The sequence below is a fragment of the Haemaphysalis longicornis genome, unplaced genomic scaffold, assembly GCF_048455015.1.
Source record: "Haemaphysalis longicornis isolate Haplotype H1 unplaced genomic scaffold, Haemaphysalis longicornis Haplotype H1 scaffold_1, whole genome shotgun sequence".
Lineage (NCBI taxonomy): Eukaryota > Metazoa > Arthropoda > Arachnida > Ixodida > Ixodidae > Haemaphysalis > Haemaphysalis longicornis.
Window position 1 is genome coordinate 242,882,642 of NW_027526203.1, and position 20,636 is coordinate 242,903,277.

Genomic DNA, 20,636 nt, shown 5'->3' on the forward strand with positions numbered 1-20,636 from the left:
CGTGCAAAGAAATTACCAGACAGGCCATGAGATTACAGCAGGTATGTGATGCGGTCACCATACCCTTAGGGGGCGTATAGTGGCAATACCCAAGTCTGCTTGCATGACAGGCCAGCTGACGATGCAGAGAATGAACACTGCACTGCAGTACGAGGAGGGTGATGTGTATGCTGCAGGTACAGCTAGACAGTACCACGTGTGCTTACAAGCACCTAGCTTGCACACAGTGGACATGTTGCCGCAAGAATGCACCAACATGGACACCAATGTAATGAAAATTTTCTGTAAACATTTTTGCACTTTCTTTTAGGCACGGTGACACTTCATTCCTACAGCGTCCTGCAAGTTAGCTCAATGAACCTTTTGTATCTATGACGTGCGTGCCCAACACTTATGCAGGAGAAATCAGACTAGGGCCCACTGAAGCACAGCCAGAACGTCACGATGCCACAACTACAATAAGCATATCTCAAAGCTCATCAGCTTTAACCGCAGCCCCACAGAAAAAGTTTAGAGTTTTGTATACTACTGCACAGGCCCTTTGGCTCTGGATTACGCTATCAAGCGGCTTGAGGCCTGTGTCATTTTAAGTGAGCTGATTACTTTGTGCAGTAGATTGCTGCTAAGAAATTCCCTTACAACAGTTGCTCAAGCCAAAGGCCCCGGCCATTGGTAAGAAAAGCCATCAGGTCATCAGGAAACACCTTGCTTCTAACTGTGAACAAACAGCACTGCATTTTGAACAGTGCTAAGAAGACGAGGCACAATACAGGCACGTCTTTCTGCTGCTCAAGATGCAACCTGACCGATTAGCGCAGCTTCCTTTACAAAGGAGCACTGGTGTACTAGAAGGCGTGCTGGGAAACTTTTGGGGGACATGCACAAATGTTAAACCCTCTTTGTCAAGCCACGTGGCGAATGAGAGTGCAGAAACTGTGACAATGCACTTGAAAGATATAAGCGCTGCCATCACAGTTAGCACGAATGGTAATCCAAGACTAATGAGAGATTCTTTTCGTTTTACTTCACAACAAATGCTGTGTTCATTAGCCAACTTGCTTGTTTTGTTCAAAGCCTGCATATAAACATCCACACTGTCTGTGTATACGTACCCCTCCCCCATTTTCTGCTGAAATGTTTCAGAACTGCCTGTAGTTCCTTTCAATGTCAAGAGCCCTATGGCACTTTAAATGTCACACACTAATTTGCCAACTCACTTTTGTTAAAGTATGCCTAGGCTCACGGTATTCCTCATAACATGGCGATTCTGTCATTATATAAATGCCTCATCCCGTTCACTTTTTCATCCCTTCATAGTAACACACAATGATATTAAATACGGAGTTAAATGAACCCTTGTTTCAAATGCATCACGCGTTTTAAAGCTAACCTCCCGACATCGTCATGATTTGAGGCATGGTACACACGTTAGACATTGCTGAAAGTGACACTTCTAAAATGCACATAATTTGTTTCCGTTAACGTGCGGAACGGGTCCGTATTTAAGTGCTATGCATATCCACATGAATGCAGCGTTCACATTGCTACTTTCCCTTAACGGTTTCCTGTGTGCATTGCAGTCACCCTGTTAATGACCACTAGGCTAATTTCTAACAAAAGAGAAACGCTGATTGTTTTAATTCTGGAGATTAGCTGAATATGCGCACTGTACTTGTGTTACGTTAACATTTAGGTTATTGATTGCTTCAGAAATCAAGAAAATTATGAGCAGCATGTTAACAATGCTATCTAAGGGCTATGCAATTGTACTTATTACCCTTCGACGTTCCACGTATAGGTGAAGTGGATCTGACGGATTTGAATTGTGATCTGTACCCAAGAGTAAATATCAGCTGGTACGATCTCGTTGATGGTTAAATTCGCTGCTGTTCCCAGCGAACCGTACCAGCGGAGAACAGCTGAGCTCAGCTGTGAATTTAACCATAAAGCAGCTGGTGCTAGCACACATTTTCTCTGCATTTCTGAACGATGTCATTACTGCACCAAATGAACCTAAAGTTGTAGATCGAACTAGTGCTAGGTCATAAGGGAGTGTTTCCTTTTAGCATATTGTTTCAACATAGTCGCATCCTCGCCGGTTGCTAACAGCAGGTATGACGACATTTACCGCACAAAGGAAACTCTAGTGTAACGATTTTGTCATTGACTTCAGTCTACTGACGATATTGTACGTAAACAAACAACCGCGTACAGTTTATATCAAACCAACAGCGCACGTACGTAGTCCTTCACGGGACAAAGGGTAGTAATGGAGCAAGCTTCGCATCACTTCGCAAGGGAGTTTAAAAAATTGAAGCGGTGCCTTAGCGCATCACCTAGTTTGAAAGCACCAATTTGATGAGCTGAAACAGGGCAGACGTAGAAACACACGTCATAGCTGCGGCACAACACCGCAGAACTTCCACAGGAAAAAAAGCAAAAAAGCAAAACGTTCAAAGCAGTTGCCCTGGCGCATCACCTGTGCACTTCAAGCGCGCACCAACTGATCAAATAACAAAACGGACACGCACACAAACGCATCATCGAACACAAGTGCTGTCCACCGGGCCCTAACGCACCACCCACTTCACGCACGTATGTTGACATCAACGGAAATCCCCAACTGATCAGCTGAAACAAGGCGGACACACAAACACATTTTGGAACTTGGTGGTGCCCGCAGTGCATCGAGCCATCATCTCGAGATTCCTCCACGATTCCGCGCCGCCGCTTCTCGTAAAACAAACGCCGAGCATGCCACCGAACTCCCAGCCACAACATCGGCTCACGCTGCTCTTGGTAAAAATAAAAATAATAAAAAAACAAAAAAGCAAAATTTTGTGGCGTTCACCCGGTCTGTTTTCTTTCTTATTTTTGTTATGACGTCACGGGCTTTTGTGGCTCCGCCCAGTAAAAGCCAATTTTATTTTTTATTTATGACGTCACGGGGCTTCGTGGCTCCGCCCATTGATTGCGCCGCTGGATCAAGTGCTTCCCTTACCGGCAGCGGTACAAGGCAGTGGGCCGTACAAGTCAATGCCCACACGATCGAAGGGGCGCTCTGGGCAAGGCAAGGGCTGTAATGGGCCGGCCTGATGATGAGGCGGCAACTTGCGGCGCTGACAGTCAGGGCATGAGTGGACGAACTTGTAGACGAAGCTGTACATCCCGCGCCAGTAGTACCGTAGATGGAGGCGCTGGTACGTTTTCAGCACGCCGGCATGAGCGCATTGGGGTCATTATGGAAGAAGGCGCAAAAAGTGGAACGCAAGTGGCGAGGTATGACTAGTAGCCACTTGCGGCCTCTGGGGACGTAACTGCGGCGGTAAAGCAGGCCTTCCCGGATGGAAAAGTGAGAGGCCTGTCGGTGAAGTGCCCTGGACACGGTTGTGTCACAATCGTGATCGTGATATAAGTATCTTCAGGTTTATATCATTAATTCACCAAACACTCATGTGAGTAGATCGCTGCAGAAAAGATAAGGCTTGTAAATGATATTCACCATTTTTTATGTTTTTGCAAATAAGGCCTTTTAGCACACGCTGTTAAATTAAAACGGTGCTCGCGTGACCACAAAATTTCTTGTCCTAATGTTCCAGTGCATAACTACGTGCTTCCTCAGAGCACTACCCGGAACATTGGGCGTACAGCGATGTCAGGCGGTATTGAGAAACCTGCGGTCAAACTAACGGTACGAGCGAGTGATTGCAGATGCAAAATACCAAAGTATTTTTTCATAACCAAGGGCTGTGAATTTACGGCTACATGCTGCCGACAAACCGCATAGCGTGCAAAGCGAAGGCTCGAACTTATGGGGAGTGCCTATGGGTGGCGCAGTTTGCATTGGCAGTGCAACGCAATTGGAAGTAATCGAGCGTAAGATTCGCGTCACCGGTGAGGCCAAGCGAGTAACTAGGTACTGAATCCAGGTAGACCCCCCTTTGCTTGGAGCGCGCGCAAGAGCAAAACTTTGTTCTCTGATTTTCTACCTTGTGTAGTTGCACTCTGGGTTCCACGCGATAAGTTACCTTCTCCAATGCAAGCCTGACGAAGTCATTGCCCCAGCGTGTACCCACAGTTTTTGTTTCAAGGCAGCTCTTGATCCTTTCTCTTTGTTTCTGCTTAAATAAACTCGATCATGACGTAACAAAATATCCGCGTCGTTGACTTCTTCATTAGCTACCGCAATTTCATGCTTACCTGGCGGCGGCCTTGTCCTTCACAGTAGTCGTGACGCTGCCAAATGCAAACGACTGACACAACAAGGTAGGTCGGCGTGCAGCCCACCAAGCGTGCTGGCGCACCTTCTTACAGGACACTTTATTTGCTCGGCAACGCTCCCAGCTCTCCGCATGGCATCCCTTCGCGGTCGAATGCCTCCCACGGACCGCTTAATTTCCTTCCTCTCCACTCCTTCCTCTCCATCCACGTATCTCAAGCGTGCGCCGCAGGGAAGGAGATTATGTTTGCGACAAGCAACAAAGCCTCGCGACTTCCTGCGATCTACTTGCCTCTGCATCCTCAACACCGGCTTTCTCTTCCATCATCAATCTTGAAGCAGCCTAGGCTCCCGCGTAGCCGAGCGTTACCAAGGCTCGATTTCAAGCTGTGGACCTAATGATGCGGGCAACTCGATGCCAGAGGTCCGTTTGTACTGTAGGTCTTCTACCGTGGGTGATTCCTGGACATACCACCCGCGTTTTCTAGTGTCTTGAAAGACAACTGCATCCACGGAACTGTGCGCTGGTACTCTAGCCCTCTGGTGGACGTGTTTTTTAACAAAACATCATCTTACAAGTAAGCATGTCACTTTCTGCTTCGGAATAACGTGCCGTACAAAGGTCAACCGAACCGTGTACTTTGTGAGCGGTCAGGAAGGGTACGATTGGGACTTGGATTGTCCTAGAAGGAAAGTTCAGTCTTATATAGCGTTTCTTATCTATTCACAGCAGCACAGAAGTGACCATGAAGTGCAAAAGCGGATTGCAGCTCCTGGGATACGTAGTGGCTCACATAACAGCGGTGTCCCAAGAGACCTACGCTGCCGCCACGGGCACCGGAGAGGCGACAAAGCGCAGCTTCGAGGCTGCCACGGACGAAGCTCTGAGGCTACTGTCGCAAAAGGCCCTGCCGCTTGTATCGGACCTTGTGGGGAGTCCTGAACTGAGCATAGCTTGCTCCTCAAGCCTCATCAAGCTATTCCTACATCTCAGGCTTAAGGAACCCTGGGCCCTGCGCAGTGAGTACTACTGTATACTGCTGTGATATTCATGTGAGCCCATATATGCACCTCTTCTTTATTCACCGCCTGATGACTAAAAAAGAGTTCGCATTGGGCCAGTTGTTCTGCCTCTTTTCGTGGAAACGCCCACACCACGCAATCATCTTTTAGTGAAAGCTTTGGCACAACAAGCATGGGCCCATTTAAAGTCCCAGTCCTCTACTAGAATGGCGCTAGAACAATCTAAGATGCTCATAGCCGATGATGACATTTATGACATCCAGGAGCGGATGGTTCAGAACAAAATTTGTTGCAAAGTTAGCGCCTTCTGCAGTGCCTGTGCCGTGCCGTCCATCGTCTCTTTTACAGTGACTCCGTTAAAACGTGCATGCAGAATTGTTACAGGCGGAGTTCAGCCGTGCGTTTCGTGGGGTGTCGGACAAGGGTCTATTCTTGCAGTTCATTTGTACGGCCGACCTCTTTTCTGAAACCACATCTGTGCTTGCCAACTGTTTGGCATCGCGAGCAACCGAGCACTCAGACCCGATCGCTTTCCTGTCAGCTGTCAGTAATGCAGTGATCATAACGCCGCCACACGAGTATTGGGCGGAGAAAAGTGGGTGCCTATAAAAATTAGTTACATCTCATTTGTGTGGCTGTCTGGGTGGAAATCCGAACTATGTGCATACATTTTCCCAAGTTCCAGCGAGAAGCAGATGACGAGCTCCAGAAGGTGGTAGAGATGGCAAACCCGAGAATAAAAAAAATTACCAGGTCACTTAAGCACTCCTTACGATTATTTTGCCCAGCGCCCAATTGCAGCAGAAACAGCGCCCAGTCGCTGAACGGATCCTCTGGTTAACATAATAATCATTTAGCCTCTGTGTTTTCTTGCCGCGTTCGTACTACTCGCGCGCCGTCTCTTGAGACAGCGTCGTGCAATCGAGGAGTTCAGTGAGTGCCGCATGATGGTGCTGCTGTTGCACGCAAGAAAAGCGGGCATCTCGCGGAAACGTATGTAGTGCATTCTAACTTGCCTAATTGCGACTTCAAAACCTAACATGCTCAAATTACTCACGTAGACCTCGGTAAATGTCTCTTACATATGTTTGTAAGTCGCAGGCCACAACGCCCTAACTACAAAGCTACAGAAATGAAGCACCCTGGTGTTGAGGGTGTGGCCTCGTTTCGCATTCTGGAGGAGCTGGTTCGACTTCAACCCAGACCCACACTTACTCAACTTTCTTTTAGACTCAATTCCTCACTGTTTGCAGGCGCTTTAGTCAGAAATTTTGTGTCAATCCGAGCATTATTTCATGTGATTTTTATTCTTTGAGGCATTTGATTCTACAGGCTCCGGACGGCGGCTTCACACCTCAATTGGCATTTGATGCGTTCGCATTAAGAATCTGGCGTAGAATTAGAATTGATTGCGTTGGATACGGGAAACACTATCATGTAATGAGCAGAAGTAATTTCTGTCTCTAAAAAGAATGGCATACAACCGATGCGTCATTCTGGTGTTTAATTATGGGCGGAAACTGAAAGCCTCACTACGTACCGAAAAAAGTCAGTGCCTTTCCGCTCCGTGAAGCACGACCAGCAAAGCTGTGGTGCCGAGCCTCAACGTGAGCGACAATATGCTTTGACCGGGTAGTAGTAGTTAAGGAGTGCACGAAGCAATACACGCTTTTTTGTAATTTGCAATTTAGCCTACTTCCTAATTAATTACCTCAACAAAACTTTGAAGAATTAGAGTTTTGTTCTGGGGGACAGATATGGGGCTCTCCGTTTCCCTCCTGTAGAAGCCCATGTGTTGACAGCGGACGAGAATTCCACAAAATTTACAACTTCACTGTGAACTATGTAATTTTGAAAAGTAAATTAAACTCGGCGTAATGTTAGAGTCGTCTTAGCTTGAAGGATTCGTCTGATTTTCATATAACTTGTTTTAGAATACCTGCAATAAAAGAAGAGTTACAAGCACTTTCTATAATCATACCCCCTCCGTAGATGGACGTGTGCTTCGCTGTGCAACACACCAATGTGGGAAAGCCATCTCACAAAGACCAAGCTTACAACGTTCTCGTAAAAGTCGGCTTCGCCTCTAAACACATATGCATTGGTGGGAAGAAATTTATCCAGGGAAAATATACGACATCCTATATTAAAATATAAAGAACCTAGGAGATGTTTTTATTTTTTATGAGTTTTTTACATGCGTTGAAAATGAGGCGCAGTTATACAATCCCGGGGATATGAGTGGGCGCCGCAACGTGGCGCTACGCTAGCTTGCGATTGTTGTCAACATCGCTATGTTGCCGGAGACGATTTGCTGGAACCTAGCCATAGACAGCTTTGCTGTAACACAAAACCTTGGATCGGTTCACGAGACATGAAAAATAGGATGACAGGCGCAACGCTCATGGAGAGTAAACGAGCGTTGTCGATTAATGCACAAACTCGTGTACACAATTTAGTGCACAAATTACTGCACAAACTTGGTTTATTTTAAAGAACGAAGTGAAACGAAAGTGCGTGCATATCTAGGGGTAAGGTGGATGGCTATAAAAATAATAAACGTCAGTAAACAGGACAGCTCATAAGAGAGCAGCCGGTAACACTAGTTAACCAGGACATTGACGCCGACAAACAGCATATTTCAGGAGGGCGAGGTTTCCTTGCTTCCAGAAGTGAGCAAAGGAAGCATACCAATGGAAGAGTACTGCTCAATGACGCATAAAGCGGCAATGACGCGAAGCGAGGACGGATGGAGGGCATGTGAAACAAGCGCAGGTCGCAGGTGGTAAATTTGCGGCGTGATTGTAAGCTTTCTGTTGCTTGTGAAAGGGTCATATCCGGCTGACATATCTTTTTGGCCGTAACCTCACTATTGTGGTAGATTGTTGGCGGGGTTGGGAATGTGTTCCAGGAACAGTTTAGTGGGGCAATGAAAACAAAAACGAATTTGTTTATTTTGAAGAAAATAGCTTTTGATAACGCACTTAACTGCAGCCCCGAAAGATATTTTTAACCATTAGAAGATACAAAGCATTGAAAAACTTTCAGACTTCCTGCTTCACGACGTCAGCAGTGACGTAATCTAGGAAACAACATAGCAGAGAGTTTTAGTATAGCGTTTTGTGCCTTTACGTACGTTAAGCGTTACATTTTTGCGGCACGCTAGGTCGGCACCACGCGGAGAGTTTTAGTACAGCGTTTCGTCGGTTTTGCTTTGCGGCCCGCTAACGCTTTTGACGCCATCTGTTGAACTGAATGCGAAGCGACAGTCATCTGGCCGAACGAGCACCCGGAATTTTGCACAACTACCCAACCAGCGGAACCAAACGCCTTCCCGTTAGTATCGAATGGAAAACGTCCACAACATGATAGAAATATTCTTCTCCATACGTACACTATAGCAGGAGCATTGAAGCCACGAGGTTACCTGTTCTGTAGATCGCACAGAATGCTCCAGAGCCCAAGGACTGCGCTTCACGTATACTTTTTATTCGATTCGAAAACAATCCACAAATCCGTTTCGAACACACGCGACGTAACTACGTAACTGCTTGCACTGCGAGACGGAAGCACAAAAATAAAATGCGATATTTTGCCTACAGGCAGTTGTAAACGTCGCACTCAATTCACGCGATTTGCGGGTCGAACAGCAAGTCACTTCACTCTGGCGCAATCCGAGAAGGCTTTTAACCGCACACACAGGGTGGAGTCGTCGCTAGTGATTACTAATTCCGAACATAGCAAGCACAGTCCACCCTCAGGAGCACACCGTCGGCTTCCACCTTTCCACCACGAAGCGAACGCGTCAACAGCTCACACACACAGCATCGGACGCCGGCCTGCAGGAGCGCTGTTCGGGCAGTCAGCGATGCCACGTTAGTTTCGCTCCCCGCGGTAGCAACGTGCGAACCACGGGAGCTATTTGAGAAGACAGGAGCAAAAAACTTGTTCTATAAGATGCAAATTACTGCACACAGAGGAAGGAAAACGTTGAGGTGCTCCGCTCTACCTGCCGCCATGTTGGAAACACAGATACACGCAAGGGCCGCAGCGTATGCACGCTACTTTGCTGTAATAGCGTGCGTTCGTTTTACGGCCGCTAAATGCAAAACTAAGTTTGTGTACTGCGCATGTGCAGTGCGACCGACGCAAGGGAATAGAGTACGGTAACACTTTGCGTAGGGCTCAAAACACTATACTAAAACTCTCTAGTTATCAGTGTGCCACCTACGCGTTAGCATGCCAGTGGTGTGATCCAAAGGAACTGGAATCTCCACTAAAATCTCCACTATAATCTCCACTGCAATCGCACAGTCACGTTTACTGGCGGTCACTTTAGTCGGCGCCCGCTACCGCCCAAACGAGCATTAGTGACGCCATGAGGCCACGGTGAGAAAGTGGCTGGCGAGTTGCCGCGGCTTCACTTGTTTTCCTTTATATCTAATTAATTTGTTTGCGTTATAGTTTGTATAACTTCGTTTAAGACAATTCCGTCTATTTAACAAACAAAACATGCATTTCATCATCATGACCCTCTTTTTTAAGTATACGCTACGAAATAATTTTGAAGTATTGGGGGTTCTTTGAACAAATGTGGCCACTCCAACACCGTTATTTTGCGACACGATGATTAAGGGAAATGTTAATTTAGCCCACTATTTCGCTGTGTGGGTTTAGGCCTCGCAGCTGATTAAGGTGATTTTCAAATACTAGAAATATTTAACATTTCTCGAGCAGCCTCCCCACAGGCCTTCGTTCTAATTTCAAACACAGAAAACTTTCTGGCTTGCATTCAGTGGCTGTTGCCAAAGCGCCAAGTCCTCTGACGGGCAGTATCCGGTATTGGGAAAACTGGATATAAAATAGAATTCGTCCACACAGCACCCAAAGAGCGGCCTTCGCGCATGAAGGGAGCATCCACGCTACTTCCGCCTGCCCCTCCCGCTTATGCACAAAGGCGTGACGGAGAGAGTCACGTGACACGCTGCGCGGAGAGGGTTGTGGACATTCATGAGTGAAACTTAAGCGCAAACTGACACAGGGAAGAGAAAGGGAAACGACACAAGCGCTGGTGTCATTTCCCTTTCTCGTCCCTGTGTCAGTTTGCGCTTAAGTTTCACTCATGGATGTTCACAAACTAGCTCGTCTCTACATTTTGCTTCAGTTTGTGGATATTTGAATCCTTACGAACACCCCTTTACGAAGGGCGTGATTAGAGGGAGGGGGGTAATTGCAGGCAGCTGCAAAGAAATGTAATTCATTGTGAGCTAAACCGACGCCCTCCCCACAACACTCGCATTTTTTCGCGGTTTAAAAGCAACGCCTGATTTCGCACAAAACACTCTTAAACAACTTTCTGACAGCTGGATTAATTTGGTGGCGACCGGATTAAATTGGTTGGCACTTGGATTAAATTCGCTGGCAGCTGGAATAAATTAGATGGCGTTTGAGTTAAATTGGCTGGCGCGTGGAATAAATTGGACGGGGATTGATTAAACTGAGCGGAAAAACCTGTAATGAATCTGTGATAGAACGCTGCCTGCTCTTCTATCGCAACCCAAGAGAACAGCGCTGGGGTGGCCAGAACACAAAGTTCCGGTGCTCTTTTTTACCCGATGACGAACGGTAAAGATTTGTGCGGATTGTGTAGCAGGAGTAGTGAGCGTTCACTGGGAATTTATTCTCCCGCCCTTGGCGTCAAGACGGCTAAAGGTGCAGGTGCGCTCATCTTGAGTATTAAAAGCATCTGCACGCGTCATTGTTTTTATCAGATCAATGGATAAGAAATGCGGCAGAGCATTGGGGATTACTACGCAAACACAATTATCATTGATGGCGGTGGATATAAAACGGGTGTCGTTACCCCTACTCAACAACTGGAGGTATGGCCACACACTACCGCCAGAGGTTCATTAGGGGTAACGAAGAACTACGACCACGCGAAAGTTCTTGCGCGTGCGCACTTTGCACATGGTGGCATTCGATGCACGGGGATTTGGGGCGATTATTCTGATTGATAGAGTGGGGTCTATGCACTGCTATTCCGGTTGTGCGACAGATTTGTGTTGACGAACTAAATCCCGTTCCCTTCCTCCCATCCCCCACCCCACGCCTGCACTCTTTTCACCCTCCTCGCCTCTCTGTCTGAGGCTTCACACCCAGGTAGCACGGTGGAAGAGGCGAGGAAGGACGTACAGATGGGGAAGTAAGCAAAGAGCACTGAACTAAATATTAGAAGCGCCAGATATTTCCCCAGAGCTTCTGCAGTAGACGCTCAGGCAACCGGCTGACGACCACACACAATGGCGGGCTCCACTCTGGGCGTGTGTGACCGGATATTGCAGGAAGGGAGCTACGCCTGTGACATCGATTTATATTGGGGTTCTCATCGGTGGCACGAATACTAACTTGCTGCATATACTTTACAACCTTATTAGCGAACCTTTTTATGCACGTGCAACTTATTAGCGGGAAGCTTCCAACTGCTGTGAGCGAATGCGGCAGCTGACGCCAACAATTTGGCATACCGTGTTTATCACAGCTCAGTGAACTGAAGCGCCCTAAGCGAAGGAGAGCATATGTCTCAAATTGGGGCAGGTGGAACTTGAGAATAGTCGTCTACCCGGTCTGCTGCATGTCGAAATGGCCCGTTCTGCTGCTCGCGCGTTTGCACGCCTCGTTCACGCAGTGGTGACGGCCAACGGGTTCATTCCAACCAACCTGTTCGAGGGAAGCCTCGTGAACCTTGGCGGATACGAGCAGTGCTTGAAGACGCGCTTCGGTGATCCGAATGCCGGTGGGATGGCGTTTAAGGGCCGCTACTGCACGCTCTTCACACGACCACCCAGGGATGCTGTGAGGAGCCTTGTGGAGAGATTTCAAGCTGCCGGCCTGCTACAGGTGAGCCTACTTTGAAGTCCACCATCTCTCGACATCTTCACCATCCTGGCTGATCTGCTCAGCAGAGGAAGAAGGGGACGAGAGCATACTGTAGGTGTCCTGAGTCCGAACAAAAAGGAATTGAACTTGTGCGGTGAAGATAGGCAACAAACGGGAAAATCAACTACCCCTCTGTCGAAAAGAAAACGAGGGGGGAACGCGAAGCTTGCCAAACACGACCAACACGAGAGGAGCCAACGCAGAAGCGAGCACCTGTTTCTTATCGGTACGGTTTACTCCGCTGCGATTGCGTTCTCTAGGGCTTTACTGATACGGGCATTCCATGGTTTCCCCTAGCGTTCAAAGATCGCCTTCGTTAGACGGAGGGTGCATTTTCTGTCCAATTTTGCGCCTCCATGCACCCCTCTCCAAACGATAACTGATTCGACCGTGCCGCAATGGCGCAGTCGGTTAGACGTCGGCTTCAAAAGCGAGGAACCCAGGTTCGATTCCGACCAGAGGAAGTGCTTTGATTTTCTTCACTTTACCCACAATCATCCTCATTACCAGAGAAAGTTGACTTTCCTGTAGTGCGTTTTGGGTGGAATAGAGAAGACATCAGTGAGAAGCTGAAAACTAAACTTTGAAAATGGTGTACAGTCTTTGTCAAAATTATGTACGCCACGGCGACCGTGGCCGGAGCAGGTTCGCGGCCACGCAACGGCGCTCCGGCTGCCGCTATCGGCTGGTAGCGCGGCTAAAGACAGCGAGGGAAACTTTCGCTGTTGCCTTCGTTGTGTGGCTAGCGCGACAAGAGCAGTGCTTGGCACTGCGCTTCAGCACAGGCACTTAGCGCCGCACACACGAAGGCAAGAGCGAAAGTTCCCTTCGCTATCTTTAGCCGCGCTACCAGCCAACAGCGGCAGCCGGAGCGCCGCTGCGTGGCCGCGCACCTGCTCCGGCCACAGTCGCCGTGGCCTCCATAATTTTGACAAAGGCTGTCCATGCAGCTATATAGAAAAACGAGGGTAACTATTACCAGTAAAGCTGAAAGTCGGCTTTTATCTAGAGTTCTCTACGCGTTTGAATATTAGGCAGTTGGGGTCGTCTTCATCACCGCGCCTATCGAAGACCTTGCTGCCGAAGAAGCTGCGTTCCCCGAACTCATAGCAGGGCACTTATAGCAGTGCCGTCTGAAGAGGTTAGCCATCTGCTTTGCGTGCAATAAACGTGTGAGGTAATTTGGCGGACGTGTGCCAACAGCGAAAACAAATCTATGGCTCTTCGCGTTACCACCAGAGACATGTAATGGCGACAAACAACCGCGCCCTGTATAATACGATACTGTCACGGATGTTCACATTACACTAACCTCAAAATTATTTATGAACACTCCGTTAGTTAGGTATCCCGCGTGAATGCTTTGCCACTCAACCAAAGCCTTCACATCGGATTTTCGGAGATCTTCGCGTAACTGTTGGGCTTCCCGAACGGTGGAGCTTAGCTGTGTCAATATTTTGCGACCGAGTGGTGCGTTGAGCGAGTGTGTCGGCAACCAAGCCTGACAACGCCGCCTTCGCTCCCGCAGCGGCAGTATCGAGATGGCCGCCTGCCATGGGCCACAGGCTTCCGGGATGCATGAGTCCTTGCGCTCATCTCCGTCTCATATTGCCAATACTTAGTGGCAGTTCTTTGATCTATTGACCCCTGTGCCCCTTTTTTCTTGTTTTCCCATTTTTCCTGCTCCGCAACTACCGCAGGGGCGCCAGAATCCGCTAACAGTGACCACGGACACGAGATTCCAGAGCATCGACTTCAGAATGGGAATATGCATGCCATCTTTGTGCTCGCCATCGGACCTAAATTTCGTTATTGGTTCAAGTAAGGGACATTTCCGTAAATAAGCGCTTCAATGTGGCCCTAATCACTTCAAATCCTTGCAAAGTTTCTTACGTCAAGTGAGCTAAAATGAGACACGAAGTGGTGCTATTATAGTGGAAACAGTGGGTCTTTTTCTTTCTCAAGACACTACATTGTGAAAGTTTCAGTTGCATAACAAGCCTGTAATTTACGTTTATCACGCCTAGTTTTCAATGAGGCAAGTACACATATACGTAAACGCAGTTGGAAAGCAGCACGCACAGGGAATCACGCCGCCACATAGTGGCCGGCATGCTTTTTTTTGTGGATTAGATTCATCGACGGGGCAACCATGGAAGCTATGTACACGTGGGCTCAACTGCTTACAGGACGTAATTTCGACTTTAGACGTGAAGTTTTTTGCTTTCTAGTAGTTTAGCACATAATTTGTATTTGTAAGCGAAGCATCACGCTTTGGGGTATCATCACCATATGTGTACAAGGAGCGCCGCCCACAGAAAGCAGAGAAATCAACATTGAAAATCGAAATCGTGTCCTGTAAACTTTTGACCCCGGGTGCACAAAGTTGTTGCTGGGACACTATGACTGTCAGTCCTTCAGTCAGACTTCACCCCTAGATCCCGTGCTCCGTTTACATTCGTGCGCGCTTCTACACTGATACGTGTACCTGTCCACTTCCCGCATATAAGGTAGCGAATTACTGAATCGTGGGGAGTTTAGGCTGCAAACAATTTCTTTATCAATCTATAGTTAATGGGATGGTTTTGATCAGTTCGAATAGTGATTGCAAAATTACACCTTCAAATGTTATTCAATGAAGCTTTAGCTAACCAATTCCTTTGCAAGTGCAGTCCTACAGCAATATGGAGCTAATGCGACGGTTCAAGGCTGCAGAACAGATGATCCCAAGCCTTTCACTTTGCTCCAGGTATGCTCAATGTAAGTAGGCAAAACAAGAATACTGTGTCTTGTAACTTCGAATCACAAGACCATAATGTGGACTACTAATGTTGTGAATGTGTTTCTTGCTTTATTCAGCGCACTTTTCAGCTCTTTAGGGCTACTTCTCTGCGTAGGGACAATCACGGAATGGTACCTGAAACGGGAAGGTCGTACAAAAACGAGAAAAAAACCTGGTAAGTTGGTACAGAAAACAAAATTGAATTGAATGACATTTATTAAGATGGGGGAGGCCACAGGGCCGTAGTTGAAGGGGAAGAAAGGAGGAGAGGGGGAGGTGATCACTCAATCGTTAGAGATGACTCGTTGGAGATAGATGATCAATTTGTGCTGCTAAGCACGAGGTCGCGGGTTCGATTGCCGGCCGCGGCGGCCGCTTTTCTGATGGAGGCGAAAGCAGAAACGCCCGTTTGTACGAGATTTCGGCGCACGTTAAAAATACCCAGGTGGTCAAAATTAATCCGGAGCTTTCCACTACGGCGCGCCTCATCGCTTCGTTGCGTCGGTGCGTTAAACCCCACAATCAATCAATCAATCAATCAATCAATCAATCAATCAATCAATCAATCAATCAATCAATCAATCAATAGATGATCAGTGATTTCTTTGGGAGCGGGAGTGTAGACCCCATCTCACACTACCCTTGCCAAGCCACTCTTCATGAAAAACACCCCTAGAGCATGCAGAAAATTTGGGTCTTCGTATGTAGGGTCATCAGGGGACAAGTTGGGGGGCAGAGCACTGAGCAAAGAATCACGAGAAGATGCGAAAGGTGAACAGTGCCAAGTGAGGTGCTTGAGGTCTGAAAAAACATTTTGCTGGCAATGGGGACAGTACGGAGAGGCTGAATAGTGCAAGCGTAAGCATTTTTGCAGTGTGGAGGGTGTAAGGGCAGCATTAGCGATTGTCTTGTTAACAAAGACTTCTGCGGAACGGGGTAGGTTGGGGACACCACGCAGGTAGCCCGGCGGAGTCTTCTCAGCGAGCCGCTTTCTGCGAGAATGTTTAGCATGATGCAGTTGGAGGCGCGGATGTAGACCTGGATCAGGTGCAAGCTCGGGAGCAATCAGGGAGGTGTAGACTGAAGGCCCTCCCGCGCTGCATTATGAACAGCGTGATTGCCGACCCCCTGGGTCACATGCCCCGGAATCCAGGCTACGCGGACGTGCGTTCCATTTCGGGCCAGTAGGTTTACCATGGCCTGGATGTGATGAACGGTAGGGTGATAAGAGTAAGCCCTATTGGATTCTCTGATGGCGACGTGGGAATCAGTGAGGAGGCGGACTCTGGGTGGTGGTGGTGCATGAGCCATGAAGGTCATGTGATCAAGGGCTCCTAGGAGACCATGGAGCTCGGCTTGGAGAGGCGACGGGGCGATGGTAACCATAGTAGTGGCGCCGCTAAGATCAGGGCGTTCTTCACAGTGCCACGCCAAACCGATAGAGTTGTCTTGTAGGCTGGATCCTGTAAATATGTCCACCTCGTTTGGTAGCCTCTGTGCCATGCATAGGCGGAGAGCGCGGAGACGAGGAAACATAACCTCATCATCACATTCTCCCCCCCCCCCCGCCTCCTTGAATCCGCACCCCCGCTTCCTGCCAATATAATTTCGTCCCCTGGTGAGGACCTAGACAGCCCTTTCACTCTTCCTGAACTTCAGGCCGCTGTTCACCAAGGCAAACTCCATTCTGCGCCTGACCATGATGGTCTTACATGGCAGCACCTCCGTAAACTGGACGAGAACACCCAGCTGGTACTCCTTGAGATCATTAATGACCACTGGGCGACAGGGACTGTTCCCGACACGCTCAAGTTGACCTTGGTTAGCCCTATTCTCAAACCCAACAAGGATCCGGCTCAACTCTCTAACCTGCGCCCCATCACCCTCACCCCAACTCTGTCTAAACTTACAGAAAACAAAGGAAACGAGAAAAATAAGTCACAATTCAGCTTTGAGTTTATAGCTTACCGACACAAAGTTGTGCGCTTTTATGAGCCCCGAGAAAAGCTCGGCAAAAACGAAAGACGAGTTGTTTTCTATCATTTTAGCCATTTAAAAAATATATAGATGTCTACAACGAGGTTAAAAACTTCTTACCATGACGTGCAATCCAGTTCAGACAGGTCATGACTAAGGAAGACTCTTATACTTCGCTATATGTGTCTAATGAGCCAGTGTAACTCCTATAAATTTGGCTGGCGGATCGTCACTTGTTCGCTCATGGACAAAATAAGTAAACACGAACTCTCATCCCCTCAGAGGCTGCACAAAGAATTACTCACACCAAAAAATCGTACCTAGTATTTTTAAGTTTAAGCAAACATACTAGCTGGTGTTTCTACGGCTGATAAAAAGATTGGAAAAGAAAAGATAAAATGTAAAAATTACCTTCGCGACAAGTCAAAAGAATGGGTAATATAGATCGAGTAATAGACATATTGTCAGGTAATTGCAGCATTTAATTCAGCACTAACAATAATTCAGGAAGACTACAAGAAACAAATGAGTTCTTTATGCTGTGGGAAAGCAATGAAACTCCTCCTTACATAAGCCACACGTGTAATTGCTCTTTTAAAGTCTTGTTCTTGGTGGCAAATGCAAAGCTCAAGAAAAATTTTGCCCACTTTCCCGAAGTCGTTTGGACTGCTACCTAAGAATACCGTAACAACGAGCGCGATAAATAAAATTCTAGGCGTATAGTATATATCTGCTACCCAAAGAAGATATAATACTAGACGTTCCTTTATTACCGCTTCCAGCACATAGTAAGAGCTGAAGAACCATCCCGAACTGCATATACGCTTGTGTGTTTGATATTGCAAAAAAATGAATTTGTAGCACGCTGGCCCGCATCACATGTTCTCACGTACCTAAAGTCATAGACAAATGAAACGCGAACACAGAAATAGACGAATTTATTTACATGCAAGTCACATTGTCGCGCGGCTTTATTACAGTAAGAAACTTGGGAAGTGCAGATGTGTCTTTCCAAACATACCACTAGCGGGCCATTGCTTGATCTCCACCACCCATATTCTTTCATTTTGCGTGTACGTTCAAAAAGTAACTATGGCTTCCGCGGCCGTCAGACAGCTTTGAAAATAAGGTCGCCAAAGTGCCACGGGACGTTAAAATTTTGTTTTCACACAGCCAAGCTTTATTGGGCTGCGCGACTGTTCATAGAGGAAGCACTGCGGCTAGATTAGATCCCCATGGTATGCTGAATGTACGAAGGGATGGTTTTTATCTTTCGCCATGTTAATCATACCTTCTGTCATGGCCGGAAATCGAAGCCACGGCATTCTTCTCAGCATCCCACCGCTATAGCCGACGCGCTAACGATGGCAGGAACCGTTTGCGGTAAACATAAAACTTTCGGTTGTTCATTGTACTTGCAGGAGTGATGTGGAAGAGAAAAGGCAGAAAGACAAGGCTTTTAGAACTGAAGAAAGACAAATACCCATGTTAAAGTGCACAGTAACATCTAAATACGAAGAATTAGAACACCGAAGCGAACGAACGCTCATCCAAACACTTATGGGCTCATTTTGCACAATACCGTCAACAGAAGAATGCGGAGGCTGTCCGAGGAAGGCGGACAGCCGAAACGTATTAGGAAAGGTTACATTGTTTTCCTATGCCTATGGCAAAGGTTAGTTTGAGGCCCTTACTTTTACTAACTGCCGTCTCACCACTCGTAGCAATACGAGAACGCACAATACGGGCGAGAGTGGGGAAAACTAATGATAAACCATTACTGTCGCATCAATACCATGATCGCCTTTACATTTATAACCAGTTGCAAAACTACAATCCTCTTTTTTTCTGTCGCCAGTGACGAACTATACTCAGGAACGAGTTAAGAACGGCAATAGGTGATGTGCGGTACCACTCCGCCTCAGCGACGGACCCGGACGTCAACGGGCGCGCGAATTTTAAAAGGAGATGCTATGAATGCGTGATATCATCTGACTTTTCTCACGTAGTTTATTTGTCATCGCTGGAGTATTTTATAAGAATATTAAGTTCAAAATATCACGAAACTGGCTCGTGCCATGTTCAAAATATTCACGCACTACTTGCACCGCGCGGAGTAACACGCCGCTGTGGTGATGAGGCCCTGCGGCACCTCCCGTTGCCGCTATTAAGTTGAACCCGAGTATGGTACACAGCTTGCTCTCATCTCCATGATCAGCCACTTTACGATGTCCCTCAAAAAAAAAAAAAACATTAAAAACAACAATTCAAAGGTTAAGTACAATGCGCCTACCTCATCCAGACGATTGGTTTTATTAACATAGAATTTATTTCTTGTTTTCTTTTTTTAATTATTGCGCCTTGCCACGTTCTGTATGTGCCTTTTTTCTCACGCGCAGCTTTATAAATGTGTGCAAACCCTAAATTTATGGTTAAGAAGGGTCGTTTGGGCCAAAGATTGGGAACAGCCAATTAAAGGTTTATCCTCACAACAAACTATCATGGAACAAGCTTTGAAACTTCATTGGACAGCTTGCTTAGTGAAATAATGTTTTCAAACCTAACACCAGGGTAGCATTAGCAGATTACGGTGGAGATAATAACGCCGTGCCCGGTGCTTCCCTTTTCTTCGTCGTCATCTGAATCGAGTACTTTTATGTTTTCTAAGCCGTCTAAAACCATACATTATTTTTTATTTTTCTTATAGTTGCTGCAGCGGCCACACCCGCCATGGTGTTGACGTGGTTCTCGGTCGTGCTCAACACACAACGGCTTTTTGACGTCCGCCAATACAAAGGAACACCTCGGGAAGATTTGCTCTTCCTCAGCGGTGCAAAACTTATCCTGTGCTTCTGGGTCGTGTTCTTCCATTCGTACGCATTGATCCAGCCGGAGTTTTATCGTAAGTCACGATATATACTGCACGTAGTTGTCGGATGCCCTTGGCGGTCTACTTTTATTCACTATTTAGCACGTAATCTTACGTTTTGCTGATTTCAAAGCATAACAGGACCAGAGACAGAAAAAAAGACATGCTATTGCAGAACCAGAAACTTGGTGGGTGCTTCTTAATTGAATTTTGCTATTTTGTAAATGTATTCTGCGGGTGCTTTGTCGTCCGCTTCGTACAGTAATGCCGTAGTGTCTGAGTACAAAATAAATGAAAATAAATAAATAAATAATAAAGACACCTCCGAGGGCTTCTAAAGAGGCTGTGAGGGTTCGTTAGTCTCGTAAATATTTGCGACATAACTAGAAGGACATAATTTTCCAAATCGCCAAGAAAATTGGAAGCATCCTTGAACCAATCGAATGGGCCACACGGGCAAATAGAAACAGCCAAACACAGCCAACAAAAACCTGCACCAGCAAAGCTATCACAGGTTAAAGCCAATTAGAGAAATAAATGAACTGGGAGGTATGCTCCAATGTGAATTTCAAGTAAAGCCAATTTGGAAACAAGCTGGACATCACCGCAGCTAGGCGACTAAAACCATGAACAGCAGGAAGACGTCATTCGCGGCAGTGTCCTACGATACCGCTTGCAACTGCTGTGCGACCGATACGAGAACCCTGCGACTGCTTCTGTCATTCTTTGTTGTTGTTGTTGTACAGTCAAACGTCTAACGGGTATCCTGGAACTGATCTATGCGGCCAAAGCCACTCAAACGCAGTTAGTGACACCGCTCGAGCCAG

The 20,636-nt window shown here is 47.1% G+C and overlaps 1 pseudogene across 1 annotated transcript in view; it reads left to right on the forward strand.

The window, feature by feature from the left end:
- Positions 1 to 4,485: 4,485 nt before the first annotated feature.
- Positions 4,486 to 20,636, forward strand: part of LOC144143409 (nose resistant to fluoxetine protein 6-like) — a 48,344-nt pseudogene continuing 32,193 nt past the window's right edge. The window contains exons 1-7 of the transcript XR_013317086.1: positions 4,486 to 4,797; positions 4,950 to 5,239; positions 11,931 to 12,142; positions 13,882 to 14,002; positions 14,854 to 14,941; positions 15,041 to 15,138; positions 19,657 to 19,842. The product of XR_013317086.1 is annotated as a nose resistant to fluoxetine protein 6-like (transcript). The remainder of the gene's footprint in view (positions 4,798 to 4,949; positions 5,240 to 11,930; positions 12,143 to 13,881; positions 14,003 to 14,853; positions 14,942 to 15,040; positions 15,139 to 19,656; positions 19,843 to 20,636) is intronic.